We start from the raw sequence: 13,681 nt of genomic DNA, 5'->3' as shown, positions 1-13,681 counted from the left end.
GGAGGACTATTGGGAGTGCATTATACTCTATGGAAGACTATTGGGAGTGCATTATACTATATGGAGGACTATGGGGTGCATTATACTATAAGGAGGACTATGGTGAGTCCATTATATTATATGGAGGACTATGGGGAGTGCTGTATACTGTATGGAGGACTATGGAGTGCATTATACTATATGGAGGACTATGGGGGTGCATTATACTATACGGAAGACTATGGAGTGCATTATGCTGTGTGGAGGATTTTGGGAGTGCATTATACTGTATGGAGGACTATTGAGAGTACATTATTTTATATGGAGGACTATGGTGTACATTAAACTATATGCATGACTATGGGGAGTGCATTATACTATATGGAGAAATATGGGGCACATTATACTATATGGAGGGCTATGGGGAGTGCAATATACTGTTTGGAGGACTATTGGGAGTGCATTCTACTATATGGAGGACTATTGAGAGAGCATTAAACTATATGGAGGACTATGAGGAATGCATTATACTATATGGAGGATTTTAGGGAGTGCCTTATACTACAGTGGGGAAAATAAGTATTTGATACACTAACGATTTTGCAAGTTTTTCCACCTACAAAGAATCGGGAGTTCTGTAATTTTTATCGTAGGTACAATTCAACTGTGAGAGACAGAATCTAAAAATTAAAAAACAGAAAATCACATTGTATGATTTTTCAATAATTAAATTGCACTTTATTGCATGAAATAAGTATTTGATTACCTACCAACCAGCAAGAATTCTGGCTCTCACAGACCTGTTAGTTTTTCTTTAAGAAGCCCTCCTACTCAAGTTCGCCAATGACCATCTGGATGATCCAGAGGAGGCATGGGAGAAGGTCATGTGGTCAGATGAGAACAAAATAGAACTTTTTGGTATTAACTCCACTCACCGTGTTTGGAGGAAGAAGGACGAGTACAACCCCAAGAACACCGTCCCATCTGTGAAGCATGGCGGGAGAAACATCATACTTTGGGGGTGCTGTTCTGCAAAGGGGACAGGACGACTGTACCGTATTGAAGGGAGAATGGATAGCGAGATTTTGGCCTACAACGACCTTTCCTCAGTAAGAGCATTGAAGATGGGTAATGGCTGGGTTTTCCAGCATAACAATGACCTAAAACACACAGTCAGGGCACCTAAGGAGTATCTCTGTAGGAAGTCTTTCAAGGTCCTGGAGTGGCCTAGCCAGTCTCCAGACATGAACCCAAGAGAAAATCTTTGGAGGGAGCTGAAACTCAATGTCACCCAGCGACAACCCTGAAACCTGAAAGATCTGGAGAAGATCTGTATGGAGGAGAGGGCCAACATCCCTTGCTGCAGTGTGTGCAAACATGGTCAAGAACTACAGGAAACGTCTGACCTATGTAATTGCAAGCAAACGTTTCCGTACCAAGTATTAAGTTCTGTTTTTCTATTGTATCAAATACGTATTTCATGCAATAAAATGCAAATTAATTATGTAAAAATGATACAATGTGATTTTCTGTTTTTTTTTTTTTTAAGATTCTGTCTCTCACAGTTGAAGTGTACTTACGATAAAAATTCCAGACCTCTACATTCTTTGTAGGTGGGAAAACTTACACTGCTGATTTTGCATCAAATACTTATTTAACTCACTGTACATGGAGGACTATGGGGAGTGCATTATACTATATGGAGGACTATGGGATGTGTATTATATTATATAGAGGACTATAAGGAGTGCATTATGGTATATGCAGGACTATGGAAAGTGCATCATACTATATGGAGGACTATGGGGAGTGCATTATACTATTTGTAGAACTTTGGGGGTGCATTATACTGTATGGAGGACTATTGGGAGTGCATTATACTATACGGAGTACTATTGGGAGTGCATTATACTGTAAGGAGGACTACTGGGAGTGCATTATACTATTTGTAGAACTTTCACTCAATGTAAGTATATTGCTTGAGGCTGTGCCCATATAGTCGGATTCTGGCCGGGAATCTGCATTTCACATCCTTGCAGCCACGTGACCGCAGTTCCTGGCTCTGACACCGGCGAATCCTCATAGCGCAATGCGTACGATGTGAGGATTCACAAGTCTGCAGTCAGAGTGACATAGAGGGACTGCAGTCTTGTGGATTTAGACTAGACAAGACTGCGCCCCTATCCTGTCATGTGGTGCTCCCATCCTGCTCCCCCATCCTGTCATGTGGTGCTCCCATCCTGCGCCCCCATCCTGTCATGTGCTGCTCCCATCCTGCGCCCCCATCCTGTCATGTGCTGCTCCCATCCTGTGTCCCCATCCTGCCATGTGCTGCTCCCACCCTGCGCCCCCATTCTGCAATGTGCTGCTGCCATCCTGTGCCCCCATCCTGTCATGCGCTGCTCTCATAAAATAGCGCCTGAGTCAACGTGTGCGCATCTCACAACATCTGGCGCCATTTTCTTGAAGACACTGTGTCTGGGAATTTGCACACAATAGTGTCTTCACTAAAATGGCATCGTAGTGCAGTATGCACACACTCTGGCTCAGACACCAAACTGCACAGGCGCCACCCACTCTGGCTTCGAACAGAAAGACACATTCACTGTTATATATAACATTTTAAATTTTATTAAAGTATTAGCTGAAAAAATAATTATTGTGCAAAAACTTCTCTGTAAACAACATTTTTGGTGTAATCTCTGTGGTCTTTCTTTAAGTTGCCTTGTTGAAAAGTCTTGAGTGAGGAAAAGAAGGGCTCAATTATGGCTTTACTAGCAGAGGGATACAGTGAGCGTCATGTTGCCTCCATCCTTAAAATTTCGAAGATGGCAGTCCATTATAACAAGGTCAAGCAGCAGACATTGGGGACAACAAAGCTACAGACCACCAGAGGGCGAAAGCGACTCTCCACTGACCGGGATGACCGTCATTTTATTCGAATGTCACTCAGCAACCGCAGGATGACATCAAGTGACCTACAAAAGAAACGGCAAATGGCAGCTGGGGTGAAGTGCATGGCAAAAACAGTTCGTAACAGGCTCCTAGAGGCAGGCCTCAAGTCAAGTAAAGCTTGAAAAAAACCTTTCATCAATGAGAAGCAAAGGAGAGCCAGGCTGAAGTTTGCCAAAGATCATAAGGATCGGACCATAAAGGACTGGAGTAAGGTAATCTTCTCTGATGAGTCTAATTTTCAGCTTTGCCCAACACCTGGTTGTCTAATGGTTAGACGGAGATCTGGAGAGGCATACAAGCCACAGTGTCTTGCACCCACTGTGAAATTTGGTGGAGGATCGGTGATGATCTGGGAATGCTTCAGCAAGGCTGGAATTGGGCAGGTTAATCTTTGCGAAGGACGTATGAATCAAGCCGCATACAAGGTTATCCTTGAAAAACACTTGCTTCCTTCTGCTCAGGCAATGTTCCCCAACTCTGAGGACTGTTTTTTCCATCAGGACAATGCCCCATGCCACACAGCTAGGTCAATCAATGTGTGGATGAAGGAGCACCACATCAAGACCCTGTCATGGCCAGCCCAATCTCCAGACCTGAACCCCATTGAAAATCTCTGGAATGTAATCAAGAGGAAGATGGATAGTCACAAGCCATCAAACGAAGAACTGCTTACATTTTTGTGCCAAGAGGGGCATAAGGTCACCCAAAAGCAGTGTGAACGACTGGTGGAAAGCATGCCAAGACGCATGAGAACTCTTCCTGAGTTAAAACATGAGTATTGCTGTTTCTAAATGAATAAGAACTTGTTTTCTTTGCATTATTTGAGGTCTGAAAGCACTGTTTCTTTTTTATTATTTTGACGATTTCTCATTTGCAGCAAATAAATACAAAATTTTTAGCTTTGAATTTCGGAGACATGTTGTCAGTAGTTTATAGAATAAAACAACAATGTACATTTTACTCAAAAATATACCTATAAAGAGAAAAATCAGAGAAAATGAAAATTTTGCCAGAGCTGTATATGCCAACTGAATCCAGTGTTAGCCCTTGACATTTGTTGATGGTTGTAACGGGTCTGGGAGGCGGAACCGCTGAGCAACTTATACAAGGGGGCAGTCCTTGTAAGGAAGCGGGTGGCGACCAGGGAAGACAGGCAGGCAGTCACAGCAGGTGACCGGGACAGTCTCTGGGCAAACGGGCAGGAGGTCACGGCAAGTGACCGGGACAGTCTCTGGGTAAACGGGCAGGAGGTCACAGCAAGTGACCGGGACAGTCTCTGGGTAAACGGGCAGGAGGTCACGGCAAGTGACCGAGGCAGTCTCTGGGTAAACGGGCAGGAGGTCACAGCAAGTGACCGGGACAGTCTCTGGGTAAACGGGCAGGTACGACCTGTGACGGCTGAGCCTCCAGGTAGGCTAGCAGGCAGATGGCAGATGAGTGCTCCCAGGTGAGCAGGCGAGAGTCTCAGGATAAGCAGGTGGTCACAGCATGTGACGGCGGAGCCTCCAGGTAGGCTAACAGGCAGGTAACAGATGAGCGCTCCCAGGTGAGCAGGCAAGAGTCTCTGGACTGGCAGGTGGTCACAGCACGTGACGGCGGAGCCTCCAGGTAGGCTAACAGGCAGGTAGCAGATGAGCGCTCCCAGGCGAGCGGGCAAGAGTCTCTGGACTGGCAGGTGGTCACAGCACGTGACGGCGGAGCCTCCAGGTAGGCTAACAGGCAGGTAGCAGGTGAGCGCTCCCAGGTGAGCGGGCAAGCTGGTCCATAGACAGACTGACAGGTGTCGGAAGGCAGACCGTCGGACCTCAGGCTAGCAAGCAGGAAAGCGGATGACAGGCAGGAATCAGGCAGCAAACTGGCAGGAGACTGGCAGGTAACTGGCAGGTAACAGGCAACGGGACCTGAGGGCTGAAGCAGAGTAGTGAACAGTGCAACAACATTGCTCGGGCACCACCATTTTGGAGGAGGTGCCTTATATATGGAGGGATCCTCCGGTCATTGGCCGGGGACTCCTTAGGGCGACGCGCGCGGCCCCTTTAAGAGAGGGGGAGCGCGCGCGCGCCCTAAGCACAGTGACCGGGGGAGAGCGGGCGCTGCAAGCAGAGTGGGAGGAAGCCGCCGGGCACGGAGCAGAGAGGCGAGGGGAACAGCGTCCCTGCCTAGCAGGAGGCAGGGACGCCAACGCTACAGTACCCCCCCCCTTTAGGCCCCCCCTTTTTTAGGCCAGACAGAAATTTAGCAAGGATGAGAGGGGCATGTATGTTCTCCCGGGGCTCCCACGTTCTCTCCTCAGGACCAAACCCCTTCCAATCCACTAGAAAAAAGGTCTTTCCTCTTACCCTTTTGGTGGCCAGAATGTTCTCTACCTCAAACTCGTCTTCAGCAGAAACCGGAGCAGGAGGCGTACCTGTAGACTTGGAAAAAGAGTTAAGTACCACGGGTTTGAGAAGAGATACATGGAAGGAGTTAGGGATCCGTAAGTTGGCCGGGAGTTTCAATTTATAGGCCACCGGGTTGATCTGTTTGATAACGTCTAGTGGGCCGATGAACCGAGGCCCTAACTTATAGGAAGGAATCTTGAGCCGGACATATTTGGATGAGAGCCAGACTTTATCTCCGGGACGGAATTGTGGAGGATCCAGGCGTTTTTTGTCGGCGTGTCTCTTCATCCGCTCGGACGACTGAAGGAGTGCGGATCGGGTAGTCTCCCAAATGGAGGAAAATTTGCTAACAAGAGATTCCGCGGCCGGGTTGTCCACAGAGATGGAGACAGGAAAAGGGATCTGAGGATGCTGACCGAAGACTACAAAAAACGGGGATTTAGAAGAAGATTCGCTCTCGTGATTGTTGTAAGAGAACTCGGCCCATGGTAGGAGATCCACCCAGTCTGAATGGTGGGCATTAACGAAGTGCTGGAGGTAACTGGTCAAATTCTGATTGATCCGCTCCACTTGACCATTGGACTGTGGGTGGTAAGCGGAGGAGAAGTCCAGGGTGACGTCGAGCAGTTTACATGTGGCTCTCCAGAAGTGTGAGGTGAACTGAACCCCACGATCCGACACGATGTGGAGAGGCAGACCATGGAGACGGAAGATGTGGCGGATAAAGTCTTTAGCTAGCTCGGGAGCAGACGGGAGGCCTGGCAGGGGAATAAAATGAGCCATTTTGGAAAAGCGGTCAGCGACCACCCAAATGACCGTACAATCGGCAGAGACGGGGAGATCTGTTATGAAGTCCATAGCTATATGTTGCCACGGGGCAGCAGGCACAGGCAGAGGAATAAGGCGGCCGGCAGGCAGGTGTCTCGGAAATTTGTTGCGGGCGCAGGACACACAAGCAGAAACAAAGTCAATTACATCCTTGTGCAGGGTAGGCCACCAGTAGTGCCGGGTAATAAGCTGGAGGGTCTTTTTCTGACCGGCGTGCCCAGCTAGCTTAGACGAGTGACCCCAGTGTAGAATCTTCTCCCGATCGGACTCCGTTACGAACGTCTTACCGGGAGGGAGACGATTTAGGCCCACGGGGGCTACCTGCATTACTCTGGCGGGATCGATGATGTGTTTAGGCTCCTCCTCAAGATCAGACACCAGAAAGGATCGGGACAGGGCGTCAGCTTTGATGTTTTTGTCAGCCGGACGAAAATGAAGAATGAAATCAAAGCGGGCAAAAAACAAAGACCACCGGGCTTGGCGCGGGTTAAGTCTCTGGGCGCTCTGGAGATATGCCAAGTTCTTGTGGTCAGTGTAAATTATTACCGGGTGGAGAGCCCCCTCGAGCAGGTAACGCCACTCCTCCAGTGCCATCTTAATGGCCAACAAATCTCGGTCTCCTATAGAATAATTGCGCTCAGAAGAGGAGAAAAGTTTGGAGAAAAAGCCGCAGGTTACCTTTCTTCCGGAAGAAGATTTTTGGGTAAGTACCGCCCCAGCTCCGGAGGAGGAGGCGTCAACTTCTAGGAAGAATTGTTTGTTGCCGTCCGGACGATGCAGCACCGAGGCGGAGAGGAAGGCCTGTTTTAAGGAAAGAAATGCCTCCTCTGCTTCGGGCGGCCATTCCCTGGGGTTCGTACCTTTACGGGTGAGAGCAGAGATAGGGGCGGTCCGGGAAGAGAAGTGCAGTATGAACAGGCGGTAATAGTTGGCGAAGCCCAGGAACCGCTGAATAGCCTTCAACCCCTCTGGTCGGGGCCACTTCTGGATGGCAGACAGTTTCTCAGGATCCATTTGTAGACCTGTCTGAGAGATTATGTAGCCCAGAAATGGAAGGGAGGTCTGCTCAAAGATGCACTTCTCATATTTAGCGTAGAGGTGGTTCTGCCTGAGCCTGAGCAGGACCTGACGAACGTCCCTCCGGTGAGTAGGAAGATCCGGAGAGAAGACCAAGATATTGTCCAGGTACACCACCACGCAGGAGTAGAGAAGATCACGGAAGATGTCATTGACCAACTCTTGAAAGACGGCAGGAGCGTTACAGAGACCGAAGGGCATCACAAGGTACTCATAGTGGCCGTCCCGGGTATTGAATGCCGTCTTCCACTCATCCCCCTGACGGATACGGACCAGGTTATACGCCCCACGGAGATCCAGTTTGGTGAAGATTCTAGCCCCCCTCAGACGGTCAAATAATTCAGGAATAAGCGGAAGGGGTATTTATTCTTCACAGTAATCTGGTTTAGGCCTCTATAGTCTATACATGGACGGAGTGAGCCGTCCTTCTTTTTGACAAAGAAGAAGCCTGCTCCCGCCGGGGAGGTAGATTTCCGGATAAATCCCCGGGCCAGGTTCTCCTCAATATATTCAGACATGGACCGGGTTTCAGCAGCGGACAAAGGGTAGATTCGCCCACGGGGAGGAGTAGAGCCCGGCATCAGGTCGATTGGGCAGTCGTATGGTCTATGAGGAGGTAAAGTCTCTGCCTCTTTTTTATTGAAGACATCCGCATAAGACCAATAGGGAACCGGAAGACCGGGCAGATTGGCTGGGGTAGGAGAAGGACGGGCAGGACGAACGGGAACTAGACAAGTCTTATGGCAGTCCTGTCCCCAGCGAAGGACCTCTCCGGTCTGCCAGTCAAGCACGGGTGCATGTTTCTGGAGCCAAGGCAGGCCAAGCAATAGTGCGTGAGAGAGTCCAGGCAGAACATGAAAGGAGATGCTCTCAGAATGCAGCATTCCCACCTGTAGAGTCAGAGATTCGGTGATGAGTTGGATGGAATGTGGTAAGAGGCCCCCATCCACGGCGGCGACAGATAAAGGTACGGCCAGAGGTTTGGTGGGAATGTGGTATTTTTCTACCAGGGATTGAGAGATGAGATTTCCAGCAGCTCCAGAGTCAAGTTGAGCCAGTTCAAAATAGCGGTTCTCTCCGCAGAAGATAGAAACAGACAGCATCAGGGATGGAGAGGGTTTACTTTTGTCTAGGGCGACCTCTCTGAGCGATCCTAGACACAGGCGTTTCCCGACCTCTCAGGGCAGGAACGGATCCGGTGCTCCTTACTGCCACAGTAGAAACAGCTCCCCTCGGCACGACGTAAGTCTTGACGGGTCTTGACCATCTTGGTCTGGTCGACCTGTATAGGCTCAGGTGAGTGTGCCTGGAGAGTGACGGGTCTCTGGGAGGTAGGGACAAGACGTGGAATCCTCCTCTCACGGGTGACCTCCCTAGCGCGCTCCTGGAACCGGATGTCAATCCGGGTGGCAAGTGTAATCAAGTCGTCGAGAGTGGTAGGAGTGTCCCGACCGGCGAGTTCATCTTTAATACGGCCGGACAGACCCTCCCAGAAGACGGACACCAGGGCGTCGTTATCCCAGGCCAGCTCCGAAGCAAGGGTACGGAACCGTATGGCATATTGGCCCACGGTGAGACTCCCTTGACGGAGGCGTAGCAGAGATGAGGCGGATGAGGTCCTCCGTCCGGGTTCGTCGAAGACCTTCCGGAAAGCCGTGAGAAAGGCTGGCAGGTCGGACACCAGAGGGTCTCCTCTCTCCCATAGAGGATTTAGCCAAGCCAGTGCCTCTCCCGTGAGATGGGACATGATGAAGGCTACTTTGGCCCGGTCGGAATTAAACTGGTGGGACTGGTGTTCAAAGTGCAGGGTGCACTGGTTAATGAAGCCCCGAGCTTGAGCGGAGTCGCCTCCGAAGCGAGGAGGTGCAGAAAGCCGGATTCCAGAGCAGGATACTATGGTATTGGTGGTTGCTGGTGGGGCAGTCAAAGTGTCCAGGCGAGTATTGACATTCCGCAGGTGACCCAGGATGGACTCCTGTTGGGACCTCTGTCGGGACAGTTCATGACAAAGGTCCGAGAGCGAGGGAGCTTGGGTGCCACCGGGTTCCATGGCCCGAGCAAACTGTAATGGGTCTGGGAGGCGGAACCGCTGAGCAACTTATACAAGGGGGCAGTCCTTGTAAGGAAGCGGGTGGCGACCAGGGAAGACAGGCAGGCAGTCACAGCAGGTGACCGGGACAGTCTCTGGGCAAACGGGCAGGAGGTCACGGCAAGTGACCGGGACAGTCTCTGGGTAAACGGGCAGGAGGTCACAGCAAGTGACCGGGACAGTCTCTGGGTAAACGGGCAGGAGGTCACGGCAAGTGACCGGGGCAGTCTCTGGGTAAACGGGCAGGAGGTCACAGCAAGTGACCGGGACAGTCTCTGGGTAAACAGGCAGGTACGACCTGTGACGGCTGAGCCTCCAGGTAGGCTAGCAGGCAGATGGCAGATGAGTGCTCCCAGGTGAGCAGGCGAGAGTCTCAGGATAAGCAGGTGGTCACAGCATGTGACGGAGGAGCCTCCAGGTAGGCTAACAGGCAGGTAGCAGATGAGCGCTCCCAGGTGAGCAGGCAAGAGTCTCTGGACTGGCAGGTGGTCACAGCACGTGACAGCGGAGCCTCCAGGTAGGCTAACAGGCAGGTAGAAGATGAGCGCTCCCAGGCGAGCGGGCAAGAGTCCCTGGACTGGCAGGTGGTCACAGCACGTGACGGCGGAGCCTCCAGGTAGGCTAACAGGCAGGTAGCAGATGAGCGCTCCCAGGCGAGCGGGCAAGAGTCTCTGGACTGGCAGGTGGTCACAGCACGTGACGGCGGAGCCTCCAGGTAGGCTAACAGGCAGGTAGCAGGTGAGCGCTCCCAGGTGAGCGGGCAAGCAGGTCCATAGACAGACTGACAGGTGTCGGAAGGCAGACCGTCGGACCTCAGGCTAGCAAGCAGGAAAGCGGATGACAGGCAGGAATCAGGCAGCAAACTGGCAGGAGACTGGCAGGTAACTGGCAGGTAACAGGCAAAGGGACCTGAGGGCTGAAGCAGGGTAGTGAACAGTGCAACAACATTGCTCGGGCACCTCCATTTTGGAGGAGGTGCCTTATATATGGAGGGATCCTCCGGCCATTGGCCGGGGACTCCTTAGGGCGACGCGCGCGGCCCCTTTAAGAGAGGGGGAGCGCGCGCGCGCGCCCTAAGCACAGTGACCGGGGGAGAGCGGGCGCTGCAAGCAGAGCGGGAGGAAGCCGCCGGGCACGGAGCAGAGAGGTGAGGGGAACAGCGTCCCTGCCTAGCAGGAGGCAGGGACGCCGACGCTACAATGGTCATAGCATAAGCAAGTCTTAAGGGAAACTGTTTTCGTTTAAAAAGTAAAAGGAAGATCAGGATCGCTTGGTGCCAGAATAACTCTAGGAATGAATACCCTTGTACCTTTAAATGATCCGGTGAAGATTTCACTATCAATGACTTTTGACATCATTTGCTTCACAACCATTCTGGTGCCATTGCAAAGACCTCTTGTTGAGTTAAGGTTTCTTAATAGCATGACTACTGCTCCAGCTTTCAAATTTAATCTACGAGGAGGCATACCACCAGGCGTTAAGCTGTTTAAAAACTCCACTGGATCGTTTGCTGCTTCCTCAGCATTTGCAGTATCTTGCTTGAATGGAATCAATACTGGTATAGCATTTCAAGTCAGACTGAATTAGTCTAAGATTAACTACTAACGACTAACATTTTCATTCAGTTCATGATTCAGTTCGTGAATGTTGGTTTTTTGGGGTTAGGATTGCACGGTTTGCAATGCTTTCATCTTCTGGTTGTATGACTTGAGGAAAGACAGCATCAACAATACATCCATTTTCAATGCAGACAGAAGGAATTTCAAATATACCTCTAGTCCTGGTTATTGAAGTTTTCCATCTCCAAGGTTTAAAAGACATTGGGAAAAGCCTTGATGTTCTTCGGGGACATTATATATTCAGTAAAAAGTTGCTGGATTGCTGTGCCTGCGTATTTTATATATATTCAGTAAAAAGTTGCTGGATTGCTCCGCTGACGTATTTTGTCGCTGGATTGCTCCGCTGACGTATTTTGTTGCGGGATTGCTCCGCTGACGTATTTTGTTGCTGGATTGCTCCGCTGTCGTATTGTGTTGCTGGATTCTTCCCCATTGCCCTGATGAGGTGGCAATCGGGGTAATGGTAGTTGGGGTTGATGACAGCTGTGATTTGTCAAAAATCACAGCTGCCATCAAGCCCTGGGGCTAGTAATGGAGAGGGGTCTATCAGACACCCCCATTACTAACCCAGTAATAAAAAATGAAAACACACACAAAAATACTTTATTTCAATAACACTATCCCTCGTTCACCAATTTATTGAAAAAAAAAAAACCCATGCAGGTCCGCTGTAATCCACCAAATCCGATGTAGTCCAGAAATGGATATTGGAGATATATTGTATATATATGGATAAATGGAGACAGTCCCTCGTTCACCAATTTATTAGAACAAATGTTCTGTCGTATAGTCAAGGTTCCCCGAATTTGGCTCCAGCGACTGTGAATAGCAGTAAAGTTACCAATATTCACAGGCGCCGCGTACTGACGACAACACTCATCAGAGCCGCCGAGTCTCACTGCGCTCAGCCGGAGCCAACGACAATGATGAGTTTTGTGCCAAGTGCAGAAATCCCTACACTTACACATCTCTGAATGCTATCACTGAGGTTATTAATGGCTGTCTGGGGAAAGTTCTGCCATCTTGAATGCTCTTTGGCACACAAATCATCAAGATCCACTGCTGGCAATGCAATTGCCAACCAAATAGGTGCCAGATGAGTATGATGGGAGCCAAGTCTGGAAACACTGTAGGCCATGGTAGCTCTTTTAGACAGGCCAGGCTGCTCTCAGTAGCAAGAGCAACATTTGGTTTGGCGTTGTCATGCTAAAAACGGCTCCAGGGACATTTTGGAGAAATGGCCGTACTGCTGATTTCATGACCAAATCAATGTAACACCGAGCCGAGTACAGAATGGATTGTGGAACCAGATGTATGGTCATTTCTTCCAGGAACCATTTTTTAACATGATAACACCAAACTAAATGATGCTCGTGGTACTGTGAGCAGCTTGCATGGACTATAAGTGCTACCATGGCCTGCAGAGTCTCCAGACTTTTCTCTCATCGAGCACATCTGGAATGTTATTGGTCATTAATTACAAAGTTTACTGCCAGCAGTGAATCTTGAGGATTTGTGTGCCTAAGTGCATTCAGCATGGCAGAACATTCCTCAGACACTCATTAATAATAATAATAATATTTTTTATTTCTATAGCGCCAACATATTCCGCATCACTTTACATTAGAGTGTACTTGTACAGACAATAAAGACATTACAGAATAACACATAACTCAACACATAGCAAAAGGAGTGAGGACCCTGCTAGCAGGCTTACAATCTATGAGAATCTGATTACTTTTACAGTAAGTGCATATATTACTGTGAGAGGTGTTCATACTCGATACTGAATAAATTATTTGTGATGTTTTCTACCTGTGACTGCAGACTTGTGAATCCTCACAGCACGCACATTGCGTGCTGTCGGGATTCTCTGTTGCTGTCATGTGACCGCAAGTATTCAATATCCATACTCCCAGCCACATTCCGACTAGATGTACGAGGCCTCGCTCAATACAAATGAATTGAGTGACACAGCGCACATCTAGTTGGAATGTGGCCGGTAGTATACATATCGCATACTTGAGTGATATGACAGCCCGGTTTCACCTCATAGAGTGACTGCAGACTTTTGTGCCAAACCTGTACAACTCCTTTAAAGGGTATTCCAGCCTGGAGCTTTTATCATGAGTCCACTGGATTTCACTCTGGAACACATCTTTAAAGAGAATCTGTTATGATGCTACCCCAGCTGAGAACAGCATGATGTAGGGGCAGAGACCCTGATTCCAGCCATGTATGACTTACTATGCTCCTTACTGCAGTTTTGATAAAATTCCTTTTATAATGGCAGCAATGACATTTATACTTCCCAACCATGGAACTGCACAGAACTTGCACTGCTCCCGGGATACTGGGGAAACTGATTGTATGAGTAGTGCTGCAGAATACAGGTGCATCTCACTAAATTAGAATATCATGAAAAAGTTAATTCATTTCAGTTCTTCAATACAAAAAGTGAAATTCATATATTATATAGAGTCATTACAAACAGAGTGATCTATTTCAAGTGTTTATTTCTGTTAATGTTGATGATTATGGCTTACAGCCAATGAAAACACAAAAGTCATTATCTCAGTAAATTAGAATACTTTATAACATCTTGAAAAATGTTTTTAAAATCTGAAATGTTGGCCTACTGAAATGTATGTTCAGTAAATACACTCAATACTTGGTCGGGGCTCCTTTTGCATCAATTACTGCATCAATGCGGCGTGGCATGGAGGCGATCAGCCTGTGGCAGTGCTGAGGTG

This window comes from Phyllobates terribilis, unplaced genomic scaffold, assembly GCF_046119375.1.
Source record: "Phyllobates terribilis strain yellow unplaced genomic scaffold, ASM4611937v1 Scaffold_2__4_contigs__length_985480577, whole genome shotgun sequence".
Classification (NCBI taxonomy): domain Eukaryota; kingdom Metazoa; phylum Chordata; class Amphibia; order Anura; family Dendrobatidae; genus Phyllobates; species Phyllobates terribilis.
The sequence above is the reverse complement of the archived record's forward strand: the minus strand, read 5'-3'. Positions refer to the sequence as shown.